Source organism: Dermochelys coriacea, chromosome 26 (genome assembly GCF_009764565.3).
Source record: "Dermochelys coriacea isolate rDerCor1 chromosome 26, rDerCor1.pri.v4, whole genome shotgun sequence".
NCBI lineage: Eukaryota > Metazoa > Chordata > Testudines > Dermochelyidae > Dermochelys > Dermochelys coriacea.
The window spans coordinates 15,897,749-15,913,943 of record NC_050093.1 but is presented as its reverse complement, the minus strand read 5'-3'; the positions used below and the strand labels follow the sequence as shown (position 1 = coordinate 15,913,943).

The window sequence follows — 16,195 nt, the reverse complement described above, 5'->3', positions numbered from 1 at the left end:
AAGGGCCCCGGGGGGGGGACTCAGGCGGGGCCGGCCGGTCTCCGCCGCCCCTGCGTTGCTCACCCGGGAGGGGGGGGGCTCCTCAGCAGCAGGCCCTGGCGAGGCTGGAGCACCCCCAGCCCCGGGGGTCCCCTGTGAACTGATCACCCCCCCGGGGGGGCTGGCACGCGGGGCTCCCGAGCGTTTACACGTGCCAGTGGGTATTTTGTGTGTTACAGGAGCACCCAGTCGCCCGCCCGGAGGGGCCCCCTGTGCCCGGCGCTGCCCAGACCCCCGGCCGAGAGCGGGGCTCCTGGCACCGCGCTACCTTTGGTGGGACGCTTTTGAAAGTATCAACTCGGGACAACTTGCTCCGAGCAGGGCGGCTGCAGCCCACGGCTGGGGGCTCCTTTGCACACCAAGGCAAGGCAAACCAGCCAGCCGGAGAGGACTTCGGTTTTACCCGACTGGCTATCCAGAAGTCATACAAGCAATTCTCTCAGACCGGCGGTGGCTCTCCTATCCGCACCCGCAGCAGGCGCCATGGCTACGAGCCGCGTGCAGCCCATCAAACTGGCCCGGGTCACCAAGGTGCTGGGCCGGACGGGCTCGCGGGGCCAGTGCACCCAGGTTCGTGTTGAATTCATGGACGACGCCAGTACATCCATCATCCGGTGGCCAATCTGTGGCTCCGGAGCCACATGCGGCTCTGCAGAAATTAATATGAGGCTCCTTGTATAGGTACCAATTCTGGGGCTGGAGCTACAGGCGCCAACTTTCCAATGGGCCAGGGGGTGCTCACTGCTCAACCCCTGGCTTTGGCACAGGCCCCACTCCCATTTCACCCCTTCCCACCCCCTCCCCTGAGCCTGCCGTGCCCTCGCTCCTCCCCCATCCCTCCAGAGCCTCCTGCACACCACCAAACAGCTGATCAGGAGACCATGGGAGCGGGGGAGTGGAGCTGATGGGGGGGCTGCTGACATATTACTGTGGCTCTTTGGCAATGTACACTGGTAAATTCTGGCTCCTTCTCAAGCTCAGGCTGGCCACCCCTGCCTTAGACACTCCAGTTTCCCATATCACCACCAGTGCCACTTGTTATAGGGACAAATGGTTATGAAAACCAATACCCCAGTAAAAGAAAAAGGTTCTCCCGATCCCAAAGGACCAAGCCCTGGACCCAGGTCAATATACAAGTTAGATCTTAGCCACAAATCACGCTGTTGCCCATCCTTTAGAATCTAAAATCAAAAGGTTTATTCATAAAAGGAAAAAAATATAGATGAGAGCTAGAATTGGTTTAATGGAATCAATTGCATACAGTCATGGCAAAGTTCTTGGTTCAGGCTTGTAGCAGTGATGGAATAAACTGCAGGTTCAAATCAAGTCTCTGGAGAACATCCACAGTTGGGATAGGTCATTCAGTCCTTTGTTGAGAGCTTCAGTTTATAGCAAAGTCCCTCCAGAGGTCAGAAGCACAATTGAAGACAAAATGGAGGGGTTTTCAGGGCCTTTTATATTCTCTGCCCGTGGAAGGACTCCTCGTTGTTCTTACTGTGGAAAATCACAGCAGCAAGATGGAGCTTGGAGTCACATGGGCAAATCACATGTCCAACTGAGTTTGCAGGCCAATGCCATTGTTTACATCAGGGGTCTCAAACTCAATTTACTTTAGGGCCAGTGCCAGTCCTCAAATCCTCCCAGCAGCCAATAATGTCACCGAAGACAGTGTTCAGAAAAGAAAATGTTTATAGTGTATTTTCATTTTGAATTTCTTAGAAATAATAAAACTATCATACAACATTATACAGTTCTTGGCCTGCCAGAGAGTTTGTAGTGTTTGTCAGACACCTGGCAATGCTTCAGTTCTGTTGGTTTGTTGATGTTTGGCCTCCGTGACTGAGCAGTTGAAACCTTCAGGATGCAGCGAAGTGGGCATCAGGTAGTTGTGTTTGGGATATTGACTTGTTTATATTCATTGTGGAAAAAAGTGATGCTGCCTCCATGGCTGACTCTGCCCAGCGACTAGTGATGGTATCTCTGTCCCTCTCCCGCAGCGAATGGGAGCTGTGGGGGAGGGCACCTGCAACAACCGTTGCCGGCAGCCTGTCTGCCTTCATCTCTCCTCTTGGGCCGCAGCTGGCCCGCAGGCCGTGTTTTTGAGACCCCTGGTTTACATGTTAGTTTGGATGTTCCCAGGAAAGCTCAAATTGTGGATTGGCGTCTCCCAAAGTCCATTGTCATAGAATCATAGAAGATCAGGGTTGAAAGGGACCTCAGGAGGTCACCTAGTCCAACCCCCTGCTCAAAGCAGGACCAATCCCCAACGAAATCATCCCAGCCAGGGCTTTGTCAAGCCTGACCTTAAAAACCTCTAAGGAAGGAGATTCCACCACCGCCCTAGGTAACCCATTCCAGTGCTTCACCACCCTCCTAGTGAAAAAGTTTTTCCTAATATCCAACCTAAACCTTCCCCACTGCAACATGAGACCAGTACTCCTTGTTCTGTCATCTGCCACCACTGAGAACAGTCTAGATCCATCCTCCTAGAATACTGTGTGCAGTTCTGGTCTCCCATGTTTAAAAAGGATGAATTCAAACTGGAGCAGGTACAGAGAAGGGCTACTAGGATGATCCGAGGAATGGAAAACTTGTCTTATGAAAGGAGACTTAAGGAGCTTGGCTTGTTTAGCCTAACTAAAAAAGGTTGAGGGGAGATATGATTGCTCTCTATAAATATATCGGAGGGATAAATACAGGAGAGGGAGAGGAATTATTTAAGCTCAGCACCAAGGTGGACACAAGAACAAATGGGTATAAACTGGCCACCAGGAAGTTTAGACTTGAAATCAGACGAAGGTTTTTAACCATCAGAGGAGTGAAGTTTTGGAATAGCCTTCCAAGGGAAGCAATGGGGGCAAAAGACCTATCTGGTTTTAAGATTCTACTTGATAAGTTTATGGAGAAGATGGTATGATGGGATAATGGGATTTTGGTAAGTAATTGATCTTTAAATATTCAGGGTAAATAGGACTAATCCCCTGAGATGGGATATTAGATGGATGGGATCTGAGTTACCCAGGAAAGAATTTTCTGTAGTATGTGGCTGGTGAATCTTGCCCATATGCTCAGGGTTTAGCTGATCGCCATATTTGGGGTCGGGAAGGAATTTTCCTCCAGGGCAGATTGGAGAGGCCCTGGAGGTTTTTCGCCTTCCTCTGTAGCATGGGGCATGGTTGACTTGAGGGAGGCTTCTCTGCTCCTTGAAGTCTTTAAACCATGATTTAAGGACTTCAATAGCTCAGACATAGGTGAGATTTTTCATAGGAGTGGGTGGATGAGATTCTGTGGCCTGCGCTGTGCAGGAGGTGAGACTAGATGATCAGAATGGTCTCTTCTGACCTTAGTATCTATGAATCTTTAGAACCCCCTTTCAGGTAGTTGAAAGCAGCTATCAAATCCCCCCTCATTCTTCTCTTCCGCAGACTAAACAATCCCAGTTCCCTCAGCCTCTCTGCATAAGTCATGTGCTCCAGCCCCCTAATCATTTTTGTTGCCCTCCGCTGTACGCTTTCCAATTTTTCCACATCCTTCTTGTAGTGTGGGGCCCAAAACTGGACACAGTACTCCAGCTGAGGCCTTACCAATGTCGAATAGAGGGGAACAATCACGTCCTTCGATCTGCTGGCAATGCCCCTACTTATACAGCCCAAAATACCGTTAGCCTTCTTGGCAACAAGAGCACACTGTTGACTCTCATCCAGCTTCTCATCCACTGTAATCCCTAGGTCCTTTTCTGCAGAACTGTTGCCGACCCACTCGGTCCCTAGTCTGTAGCGGTGCATGGGATTCTTCCGTCCTAAGTGCAGGACTCTGCACTTGTCCTTGTTGAACCTCATCCGATTTCTTTTGGTCCAATCCTCTAATTTGTCTTGGTCCCTCTGTATCCTATCCTTACCCTCCAGCGTATCTACCTCTCCTCCCAGTTATCGTCATCTGCAAACTTGCTGAGGGTGCAATCCACACCATCCTCCAGTTCATTCATGAAGATATTGAACAAAACCAGCCCCAGGACCGACCCTTAGTACCTGCTGCCAACTAGACATGGAGCCATTGATCACTACCAATTGAGCCCGACGATCTAGCCAGCTTTCTATCCTCTGTGACAGGGTCGGGCCAGATGGCTATAGGAGAGTAATAGAAGGCAGATATATTAGCCCCAGGCTAAGTAGGTCCCTTTTCCCTGGGTAAGGTAACAGGGAAGGTTCCAGAACAATCAAGAACCTTCTGTAGACAATTAAGACAGGCTGATTAGAACACCTGCAGCCAATCAAGAAGCTGCTAGAATCAATTAAGGCAGGCTAATCAGGGCACCTGGGTTTTAAAAAGGAGCTCACTTCAGTGTGTGGTATGTGTGAGGAGCTGGGAGCAAGAGGCATTAGGAGCTGAGAGTGAGAATGTGGACTATTGGAGGACTGAGGTGTACAAGCATCATCAGACACCAGGGGAAAGGTCCTATGGTGAGGATAAAGAAGGTGCTGGGAGGAGGCCATGGGGAAGTAGCCCAGGGAGTTGTAGCTGTCGCACAGCTGTTCCAGGAGGCACTCTAGACAGCTGCTTTCCACAGGGCCCTGGGCTGGAACCCGGAGTAGAGGGCGGGCCCGGGTTCCCCCCAAATCCTCCCAACTCCTGGTCAGACACAGGAGTTGTCGACCTGGCCTGTGGGTTCAGAAAAATGGCCAAGCTGAGGGCTGCAGTGAAGCTCCAAGGCGAGCAAATCCGCCAATAAGCACAAGACCCACCAAGGTAGAGCAGGAACTTTGTCACAACTGGTTTCGGAAGTGGGATCTGGTGTCCACAATGCGGCGGAAGAAGGAGGGTGTTTGGAAGGGGGGAAAAGAAAAAAAGGGGAAGAGGGTCTATTTTTATTTTTCCCCACCACAATGGAGGAGGTCGTGCGGGCCCTGATACAAGCCACGGCTGCCCAGCAGGAGGCTACTCATGTCCAGGCAGCCGCCCAACAGGAGGCCGTGCGGCTGCAGCAAGAGACTAATCGCCTGCTGATGGACCAGGCTGTTCAAACTGGGCTATGTTGCGGGAACTGGTAAACCAGGTAAAGGCCCTTACAGAGCTGAACCGCGGCCATGATGGGACACAGATCATGCGAGCCAGCAACTGGCTGCAGAAAATGACGCAGGAGGGTGATGTAGAGGCATACCTCCTGGCCTTGGAGAGGACAGCCCTGCGGGAGGCTTGGTCCCGAGAACAGGGGTCTGGCATCCTCGCTCCATTCCTGTGTGGGGAGGCCCAGAAGGCCTCCTATGATCTGTCTTAAGAGGCTGCAGCAGACTAACCCCAGCTGAAAGCAGAGATCCTGGCCAGATCTGGGGTAACGACCGCAGTGCAGGCCCAGCAATATCATGAGTGGAGGTATCAGGAAAACAAAACCCCGCAGTCCCAATTATATGACCTCATCCATCTCACACGAAAGTGGTTACGAACTGAGTCCCAGAGTCCGGAGGAGATACTAGAGGTTCTGGTCATCGACGGGTACATGAGAGGACTACCGCCAGACCTTCGCGCCTGGGTAAGCCAGAACGAACCCTCCACCTATGACAAGGTTGTCGCGCTGGTAGAGAGGTGAAGAACGGCGAGGGAGCTGACCCGACCAGTTAAGGAAGAAGCATCCTGGGTTAAACTAGCAGCACAAAGCCCTAGAGCTCGGGTGACTGGGCCACCAGGAGAACCCAGGTGGAAAAAGAGAGGGGCTGAAGGCCCACCAGAAGCCACAAAGAGTCGGAGCACTGAGGGGGAAGAGATGTTAGACTACCCAAACCAAGAGACCGGGGAACGCCTAGGGCTCCATACAGATGTTACGCCTGCAGGGAGTGGGGACACATAGCTGCACAGTGTCTCAATGCCGAGGAGCCTATGCAGTGTAACCTAGGGAACTGGGCAGACCCATGCTCCCTAATCCACCTTGTGGGGGTCTCACTAACCCCACGTATGTCCACTAGACCATGAAGCTAAATGGGGTAGAGACCACAGCACTGGTTGATTCGGGGAGTGCTATCACGCTTGTGTCGGGGAAGCTCGTGAAGCGTAGTCAGCTGCTGTGGGCTAAGCATACGGGGATAACATGCGTCCATGGGACAGTTGGTTATTACCCCACCATCCCAGTAAAAATCAAGATTCAGGGGAACACTACTGAGGTAGCAGCAGGTGTAGTCCCTAAACTCCCATACCCGGTGCTCATAAGGAGGAACTTCTCAGGGTTTGGAGACTTACTCCCAGTAGGGGAATTGGAGAAAGGGGGAAGCCCTGAAAGTAGTGAGGCATCCACAGTAGACTGTCAACCCCCAACCTTCTCTGAAATATCCCCAGATTTGTTCTCCACTCCCAGACAGCGTAGAAAGACGAAAAGGGAAAGAAGGGCAGCTAAGGCATTGGGAACCCGAATACTGGCCCAAAGCCAGAGGTTGCTCTCGTAGGTAGGCGGACCCCAGTAGCTGAAAAGAAGGCCACCCAGGAGGAAGAAGCACCCGAGTCTGACCCACACCCTAACGCCTCTGAACCAGGAGAGGCAACAGAGACTGGCCCCCTAGATCTTGGGCAGATTAGCCCTGGGAGAGGAAATTTTGGACGGGACCAGGCTGAAGACCGAAGGTATGACAACATTAGGAAGGAGGTGACCGAAACTGATGGGGTCCGCGAGGAAGGGAAAACACAGGACCAGGACCCTACTTCATAATGAAGAAGAATCTCTTATACCGGGTTGCATCAGTACAGGGGCAGAAGGTACAGCAGATCCTAGTACCTCAAAAACACCAGAACGCTGTATTAAGTCTGGCCCATAGTCATCTTTTGGGGGGGGCATTTGGGGGTAGAGAAGACCCTGGCACGGGTCCTATGATGATTCTTCTGGCCCGGAGTACATGAAGAAGTGCAGAGGTACTGTGCGTCCTGCCCGGAGTGTCAGCTGCACAGTCCCTGTCCCCACTTGAGGGCACCTTTAGTACCCCTTCCCATCATAGAGGTCCCCTTAGAGTGAATAGCCATGGACCTAGTGGGACCCCTGGAGAAGACAGCCCGGGGCCACCAATATATACTTGTCGTTCTGGATTATGCTACTCGCTACCCAGAAGCCGTCCCCCTGCGGAACACGGCTTCTAAAACGATAGCTAAAGAGTTGGTGGGGATCTTTGCCCGAGCAGGGCTACCAAAGGAAATATTAACAGACCAAGGTACCCCATTTATGTCGAAGCTAACGAAGGACCTCTGTACGCTGCTCCATATACATACCCTGAGAACTTCAGTCTATCACCTGCAGACCGATTGGCTGGTAGAAAGGTTTAACTGAATCCTCAAGGCAATGATAAGGAAAGTGGTAAGTCGAGACGGGAAGGATTGGGACACCCTACTACCCTACCTTATGTTTGCAACCCGGGAGGTACCTCAGGCCTCAACTGGGTTTTCCCCCTTTGAATTATTATACGGACGCCGCCCCCATGGCATACTAGATATCGCAAAAGAAATCTGGGAAGAGGAACCCATTGAGGGGAGGAATATAACTAACCATGTGTTGCAGATACGAGAACTGAGAGCCCGGGTCACCCCTATTGTACGGGAACATTTGGAAAAGGCTCAGGAGGCCCAGCGAACCCATTACAATCGCCAGGCAAAAGTCCGACAGTCCCAGCCAGGGGATCAGGTGATAGTGTTGGTACCCGCGGCAGAAAGCAAGCTTCTGGCCCAATGGCAGGGGCCCTATGAGGTGGCTGAACCCGTGGGGGAAGTAACCTACAAGGTGGGGCAGCCAGGACGCCGGAAACAAGAATAAATTTATCCCATTAACCTCTCAAAGTCTTGGCACCAACGAGAGGCGTGTGTAGTGGCCCAAGAGACCCCGATCCAGGGAAATAACCTGCAGGAGCAGATCAGGATATCCCCTGATCTGACACCAAACCAGAAGAAGGAGGTAACTGAGATGATAAACCAATACCAGGACGTGTTTTTAACCAAACCAGGCCGGACCACTGAAGCATATCACCACATTATCACAGACCCTGGGGCAAAGGTAACTTTAAGGCCCTATCGGGTCCCAGCAGCAAAAAGGGAGGAGATCAAGGCAGCGGTAAAAAGGATGTTGGAGCTGGGAGTCATCAAAGAGTCCCACAGTCAGTGGTCAAGTCCGATTGTGTTATGCCCAAATCCGATGGCACCACTAGGTTTTGTAATGACTTTCGCCGGCTGAATGAGATATACAAATTTGATGCATACCCCATATCGATGAGCTAGTTGACCGACTGGGCAATGCCCGATTTTTGACCACCCTTGATTTAACAAAGGGATACTGGCAAATTCCCCTTGCCAAAGATGTGAAAGAAAAGACGGTGTTCTCTACACCTGAGGGTCTGTTTCAATATCCTGTTCTTCCTTTAGGATTGTATGGGGCACCTGCCACCTTCCAGCGTCTTATGGACAAGCTCCTATGGCCCCATACCAGTTATGCAGCGGCATACCTGGATGATGTGATTATTCACACCCCCGACTGGGAAACCCACTTAGGAAAGGTGGAAGCGGTTCTGGACACACTAAGATAGGCTGGCCTCACAGCCAACCTAGCCAAGTGTGCTATAGGGCTAGCGGAAACTAAATACCTTGGCTACATTGTAGGAAGGGGCATGGTCAAGCCCTGACTAAACAAACTAGAGGCTATCCAAAACTGGCCCCAGCCGAATCGGAAAAAGCAAGTCCAGGCATTCCGGGGTGTGGTGGGGTACTACCAACGATTTATTCCCCATTTTGCTACCAGAGCGAGTCCCCTGACAGACCTGATAAAAGCCCGGGGTCCAGACATGGTGAAGTGGACAGATACTGCAGATAAAGCATTCATGGATCTACAGACAGCCCTCTGCAGTAACCCCGTGCTTATAGCCCCAGACTTCAACAAAGAATTCATTTTATAAACAGATGCATCTGAAGTAGGATTGGGAACTGTCCTATCGCAGATGGTCGGAGATGAAGAACACCCAATCCTCTACCTCAGCAGGAAACTCCTCCCGAGAGAGCAGAAGTATGCCGTGGTTGAAAGAGAGTGCCTAGCTGTGAAACGGGCCATGGAAACACTATGTTATTACCTTCTGGGACAACGGTTTACCCTTGTGACCGACCATACACCCCTCCAGTGGATGCAGCGAAATAAAGAGAAGAATGCAAGGGTGACTAGATGGTTCCTGTCCCTACAACCTTTCCAATTCACCATACAACACCGGGCTGGAAGCCACCATGGCAATGCAGATGGCTTGTCACGAGTACACTGCCTGACATCCCAAGTTGCCCAAACCTGTAGTGTTGAGCAGAGGGGTGGGGATATGTGACAGGTCGGGCCAGATGGCTATAGGAGAGTAATCCTATTGGGATCCGGGAAGTGGGCGGGCAAAGCCTGTCCACTGCTAAAGGATCCCCCCTCCAGCCTAAGATGGGGATCCACAGTACCTAGATACCAAATAAATCCAGGGGACAACTAATGAAATAACAGGGACAGGAGTGTGTTCAAAGGATCAAACGAAGGGAACTGGATGGGGACACCCAGCAGAGAACCCCGGACAGCACCCACTGCTCCTCGAAGGCGTCAAGGGAGTCAGTGGACGCTGCCCAAAGGAACTCTGCCCGGATATGTGAATAGACCGAGGATCGGAAATAGGCCCCACAGTCACAGGAGACTCCATCGGCCAACCTCCTCACTCTGGTTTTATAGATGGCCATTTTAGCTAGGGCCAGGAGGAGGTTGACCAGGAGATCCCGTGACTTTGTGGGTCCACGGATAGGGAGTGCATCAATAAGAAGGTGAGGGGAAAACTGCAACCAAAAACAATGAAATATTTGTGAGGAGCCGGAATAGGGGCTCCAGATATGTGTGTGGCAGGGTTTCCCTCATGCCACAAAAGGGGCAGGTGTCTGTCTGAGATTGAGGTGAACCGTGCCAAGAACATACCCGTGCTCACGGCTCCATGAAGGAGCCGCCAACTGACATCCCCGGCCGGCCTCGGGACCAAGGTGGAATATAGGCTGGCCCACCGGGACTCCTCACCCTCCAAAGATGGCAGGAGGTTCCGTCATTTTGTATTGGGGTGGGACACGAGGGTGAGGGCGTGAAGGGTATGGAGCACAAGCGTGTATAGATGTTTCCTTGGCGCGGTTTGGAAACAGACTACAGCCGGCTCACGGTGAAGGGCTGAGGGGGTCGGTTGGGACCATGGGGTAGGGCCCAATTAAAAGGTCTGGTGGGCCTGGGGTAGAGGGTGGGCGGGGTGCGCCCTCATGCAGGACCCGGTCGAGATAAACCCGAGCAGTGGGCGGCAAAGTGGCCTTCACCTCCTGAAGTATGCACCGGGGAGTACAAGGTCTGGAGAGCCCCATGCGCTGAGCGAGCGTCTATCTCCCTATTGTGACTTCTGCCAGGACCAACCTCTGGTGCACCGAGCGGGACTCCGCCACCTGCACACGGAGCTGGGGGTTGTGTAGCAGGGGCTCCACAAGGAGATCTGCCCCCTCAGTGGCTGCCACGGACCTGGTTGTTGAAAACAGTTTCCAGGTGTGGAGGAGGTCCTGGTAGAAGACCAGCAGCCCGGAGAGGGCTCGCGGAAGACCTCTCGGATGGAGATAAAGGAGCTGCCGGTCGTATTGGAGCCCTCGGAAGCGGCGCAGGAAAGCGTGCGCCAGTATGCTCCATGCCGGACTACCTGCACCATCAAGGAGCCTCTGCAGGGCCTGGAGGCGGAAGACATGGACCTGAGTGTGCAGACACTTCAGGCCCTCCTCTCCTTCCTTCGCGGGGGGGTACTCTGTGGTTTTCCTGCAGGAGACCCATACGGATCCGACTGCCAAAGACAGCTGGCGGCTGGCCTGGCGGGGACAGGGTCTACTTTAGCCATCTCACAGTTCAGATGGCTGGAGTAGCGACCCTGTTCTCCCCTGACCTACGGCCCGAGGTGCTGGGGGTCGCTGAGGCTGTGCCGGGCCACCTGCTGCACCTCCGGGTCTGTATGGAGGGGCTCGTAGTCAACCTCGTTAACGTCTATGCGCCGGCAGCAAGCCCGGAGAGGCTGCAATTGTATCAGCATGTGTCCGCCTTCCTCGAGTGCCTGGTCCTGGGAGGGGACTTTAACATCACCCTCAAGGAGTGGGACCGCTCGGGGACCGAGCGGAGCCCGGCTGCCACCATCGTCCTCCGGGAGATAGCTGAACACCCTCCCTGGTGTACATCTGGCGCGGATGACACTTCCACGGATGACACTTCCACGGTTCCACCACCCGAATGACACTTCCACGTTCACCTTTGTCCGGGTGGAGGTCCTTCGGTTGAGCCACTCCCAGTTGGACAGCATTTATTTATCACGCTTCCATCTTTCACGAGCCCACTCCTCCAGCATCCGGCCGGCCGCATTTTTGACCATCATTTAGCCACCATGACGGCCTCCCTCTGCGCGGAGAGGCCGGGGCCGGCCTATTGGCATTTCAACAACAGCTTGCTGGAGGAGGTGGGCTTTGTGGCGACCTTCCGGGAGTTCTGGCTGGCCTTTCCCTCGATGTGGCGGTGGTGGGACCTAGGGAAGGTGTGCGCCCGGCTCTTCTGCCGTGACCACATCCAGGACGCCAGCTGATGGAGGAATGCGGCAATGGAGCAGTTGGAACAGGAGGTCTTGGAGCTGGAGAGGCGTCTGGCTGCCAGCCCCAAGGATCCGCCCCTCTGAGGAGCATGTCAGGAGTAGAGGGAGGAGCTCTGGGCCCTCGAGGACCATCAGGCCCGGGGTGCCTTTGTTCGATCCCGCATCCGTCTCCTTAGGGAGATGGATCGCAGCTTCCGCTTCTTCTACGCCCTGGAGAAAAGGAGGGGAGCCAAGAAACATGTCATCTGCCTTCTGGCAGAAGATGGCACCCCCCTCACGGATTCGGTGGAGATGTGTGGGAGGGCGAGAGCCTTCTACGCAAGCCTTTTCTCGCCAGATCTGACCGATCCTAACACTTGCAGAGTGCTGTGGGAGGAGTTCCCTACAGTCCACATGGGCGACCGAGACCGGCTAGAGCTGCCTCTCACTCTGGCTGAGTTCTCGGAAGCCCTCCGTCGCATGCCCACCAATAAATCTCCGGGCATGGACGGGCTGACCGTGGAGCTCTACCATGTGTTCCGGGATGTCCTTGACCCAGACCTAGTCACCGTCTGGGCCAAGTCTTTACAGAGTGGGGTCCTCCCTCTTTCATGCAGGCGAACCGTGCTCGCCTTATTGCTGAAGAAGGGGGACCTCCGTGATTTACGAAATTGGTGTCCCGTCTCGCTCCTCAGCATGGACTACAAAGTCGTGGCAAAAGCCATCTCGCTGTGGCTAGGGTCCGTGCTACTGTACGTGGTCCACCCAGACCAGACCTACACTCCTGTCCCTGTTATTTCATTAGTTGTCCCCCGGAATTATTTGGTATCTAGGTCTTGTGGATCCCCCTTTTAGGCTGGGGGGGATCCTTTAGCAGTGGACGGGCTTTGCCCGCTCACTTCCCGGATCCCAATAGGATGTTCCCTTACCCAGGGAAAAGGGACCCGCTTAACCTGGGACCCACAGCTCTCTCATTGATCACTCTCCTGTAGCCCTCTGGCCTGGAGGGAGAGGGCTGCTGCTCCTGGTACTGCTGCTAAACCCTGGGCTGTCCCTGCTGCTGTTGCTGCTCTAGCTGCTCCCCTGGCTGGGCCAGACACCACCCCCTTTCTCTGCTACCTGGTTGCTGGCCAGCTGCTGGACCCCCCCACCCACGGGTGCTGCTACTGCTCCAGGAGGACAGGAGGGCGAACGACAGACCATCCCTACACCTGAGTTCCAAAAGGTCCCAGACCAGATATAGGTTGTCGAAGATGCTGCGGCCCGGGACGGTGTTGGTCTGGTCTGGGTGGACCACGTCCGCCAGCACGGACCCTAGCCGCAGCGAGATGGCTTTTGCCACGACTTTGTAGTCCGTGCTGAGGAGCGAGACAGGACGCCGATTTTGTAAATCACGGAGGTCCCCCTTCTTCGGCAATAAGGCGAGCACGGCTCGCCTGCACGAAAGAGGGAGGACCCGGCTCTGCAAAGACTTGGCCCAGACGGTGACTAGGTCTGGGCCCAGGACGTCCCAGAACACGCGGTAGAACTCCACGGTCAGCCCGTCCATGCCCGGAGATTTATTGGTGGGCATGCGACGGAGGGCTTCCGAGAACTCGGCCAGAGTGAGAGGCAGCTCTAGCCGGTCTCGGTCGCCCACGCTGACCGTCGGGAGCTCCTCCCAGAGCACTCTGCAAGTGTTAGGATCGGTCGGATCCGGGGAGAAAAGGCTTGTGTAGAAGGCTCTTGCCCTCCCGCGCATCTCCACTGGATCCGTGAGGGGGGTGCCGTCTTCTGCCAGAAGGCAAATGATATGTTTCTTGGTCCCCCTCTTTTTCTCCAGGGCGTAGAAGAAGCGGGAGCCGCGATCCATCTCCCAAAGGAGACGGATGCGGGATCGAACAAAGGCACCCCGGGCCCGATGGTCCTTGAGGGTCCGGAGCTCCTCCCGCTTCTCCCAGCACCCTCCAGACGTGCCCCGTTGCCCGGCAGCGGTAGCACCGGGCCTCCCCCATGGAGTAGTGCACCCGGTAATGGGCCCCCTGGTAGGGGACTAGGAAGGACCCTCGAGCGCCTCTCCGTCACGCGCCGCCGGCAGCAGTTGAAGCTGCACTTGCCGGCGGAAGGAGAGGACATGACGGAGGGCGGGGTCCTTGCAGCCCAACGGGAGAGGGCTGATGACAGAGATGGGTTTCCCCAGGGAAGAGAGGGCAGGTAACAGGGCGGCATTGGGGAGAAAGGGAGGGACAGAGGTCAAGACCAGGCGGACGCCCAGGTCCTCTAGCGGCTCGAGGGCGACGAACACCCCCCCCACCGCCAGGCCCTTCTCCACCGTCTCCTGGGCGGTGGCCTCCGATGTTAAGAAGAAGACGACCTTCCTGTACATTTTGGAGGCCGCCACAATGGCCGTGGGCCCCACCACCCTCGCCAACGCCCGCACGTAGGTCTCCACGTGGGGCGAGGCGGGCACCAGGAGGCCACGGACGCCGTGCTTCCTGGTCATGGTGGGAAAGGGGCCCCGGCCGCTAGAGATGGTAGCGGAGGCGGTGGGTGGGAGAGATGACGTAGCGGCAGGCGGGGGGGCTGCTGCCACCTGGGCGTACGCTCTGGGGGCCGCGGGAGGGACACCCGCAGAGCTGGTGGAGGGAACAGCGGGGAGGGACGCCGCAGACGGTGGCGGGGCCGGGGCAGTGGGGCCGTCCCTGCCATGGAGGGCCTGGTCTTTTTGGCGGGGCCCTTCCCCTTCTTCTTCCCCTGGCCGTTCTCGCCGGCTGGGGGGGCTCCCCCCAAAATCCGAGGGGGTGAAGGACGTGGCAGCAGTGGAGGTCACCCCAGTGCCCGCCGCTGCCCGCGCCCCAACGGGGGCAGGTGGTTTGGCAGTGGCGGGTGAGGTAGAGGCTTGGGGTGGTGATGGAGAGGCAGGCGGGGAAAGGGTGTCTGGGGCTGCTGTAGGGGCCCCACCGGTCATGTCCCCCGCCATAAGAAGCAGGGAGGGAGGGGAAGATACCAGAGAGTGGAGGGGAGGGGGAAGCAGGTCTACCACTCCTCCCCGCTAGGCTGCAGGCAGGGGAGGAGGGCGCCAAAAAATGGGGGGGCGAGACGGGGGGGTTTCAAGGGCTCGGAGGGGACAGTCACCGACTCAGGATAGGAATCCGGCTCCTCTAGCTGCACTAGGGGAGGGAGGTCACAAGTACGTTAGGGGGGTGCAGTGAAATGGGGGCAAACTCAAACGGGGGAAGAGCACAAGCGCTTGGGCAGGGATATGGGCGCACTGGGTAAGGGGCCAATCAGGGAAGGGGTACCATGTCGGGGGGGGGGGAACCAGGCTGGAGGCAGGACAGGGAACCGAGGAGCTAGCTCCAGAGCTGGGCAAACAAACAAAAGCGGCAGGGGTAAAAGGGCGGGGCAGGCAAACAAACTGAAGCCAGCGAGGTGCTGGGGTAAAGGGGGGGCAAAAAGGCTGCAAGGGGCAAAATGGGGCAGGGGGTGGGGGACAAAGCTGGGGCTCACTAAAGGGGTCCAGTCCGGGGGGGGGGGGATCACGTGCACCCACGTGCGCTGGCAAAGAGTCAGTTTGGGCTGGCTGCTGCTTCAGGCCCAAAAGGTGGGGAAATGGCGCGGCCGGCCCAGCAAGCAGCCAAGTCCCAGTGGCAGGAGCTGAGGCAGATGGTACGCAGCCAGTAGGGGTGGAGGAGGGGGCAGCGGTGGTGGTACTAGTGGGGGTTGGTGGGGGACACATGGATGGATCAGGGGGCAGCTCCACGCCACACCCCCCCGTGTCCCTGGAAACACACTCAAGACCCCCACCACAGGAGCACAGTTGGAAAGTTACTCCATCTTAAGGCCCCCTCCACGGTGGTCTGCAAAGTCTCTAGATGCTCCCCCATTGATAGATGGTCCCCTTCTTCTCCTCCTCAGGGTGTCAGCAGCTCCAGGCAGCAGACTCCGCAGCAGCAGCAGCTCCAGGAACTCCAGGTGATGGTCCAGGCAGGCAGAAGGACCCCTCTCAGGTGGTGGTGGTGTTCACAGCAGCAAAGGCTGGGGTCCCTCACTCCCCCCTTCTGGGGAGTAGGCCAGCAGCCCCCCCAAGGGGCTGCAGTTGGAACAGTAGCAGCACCCAAGGGTGGGGGGTCCAGCAGCCGGTCAGCAACCAGGTAGCAGAGAACGGGGAGGGGGGGCAGTGTCTGGCCCAGCCCAAAGGAGCAGCTGAAGCAGCCGTTGCAGCAGGGGGAGCCCAGGGCCTAGCAGCATCAGCAGCAGCCCTCTCCCTTCTTCTTCCTCCCGGCCAGAGGGATGCAGGAGTGAAATAGAAGGGAGAGATCTTGGTCCCAAGTTAAGCAGGTCCCTTTTCCCAGGATAAGGCAACAGGGAAGGTTCCAGAACAATCAGGAACCTTCTGGAGACAATTAAGACAGGCTGATTAGAACACCTGCAGCCAATCAAGAAGCTGCTAAAATCAATTAAGGCAGGCTAATCAGGGCACCTGGGTTTTAAAAAGGAGCTCACTTCAGTTTGTGGTGTGCATGTGAGGTGCTGGGAGCAAGAGGCACTAGGAGCTGAGAGTGAGAACGCGGACTGTTGGAGGA

The 16,195-nt window shown here is 55.7% G+C and overlaps 1 long non-coding RNA gene across 1 annotated transcript; it reads left to right on the top strand.

Moving 5' to 3' along the window:
* Positions 1-54: 54 nt before the first annotated feature.
* Positions 55-15,931, top strand: LOC122457533. Its single transcript, XR_006277097.1, has 3 exons — positions 55-653; positions 7,360-7,366; positions 15,920-15,931. It is a non-coding gene; the product is annotated as an uncharacterized LOC122457533 (long non-coding RNA).
* The last annotated feature ends 264 nt before the right edge of the window (positions 15,932-16,195 follow it).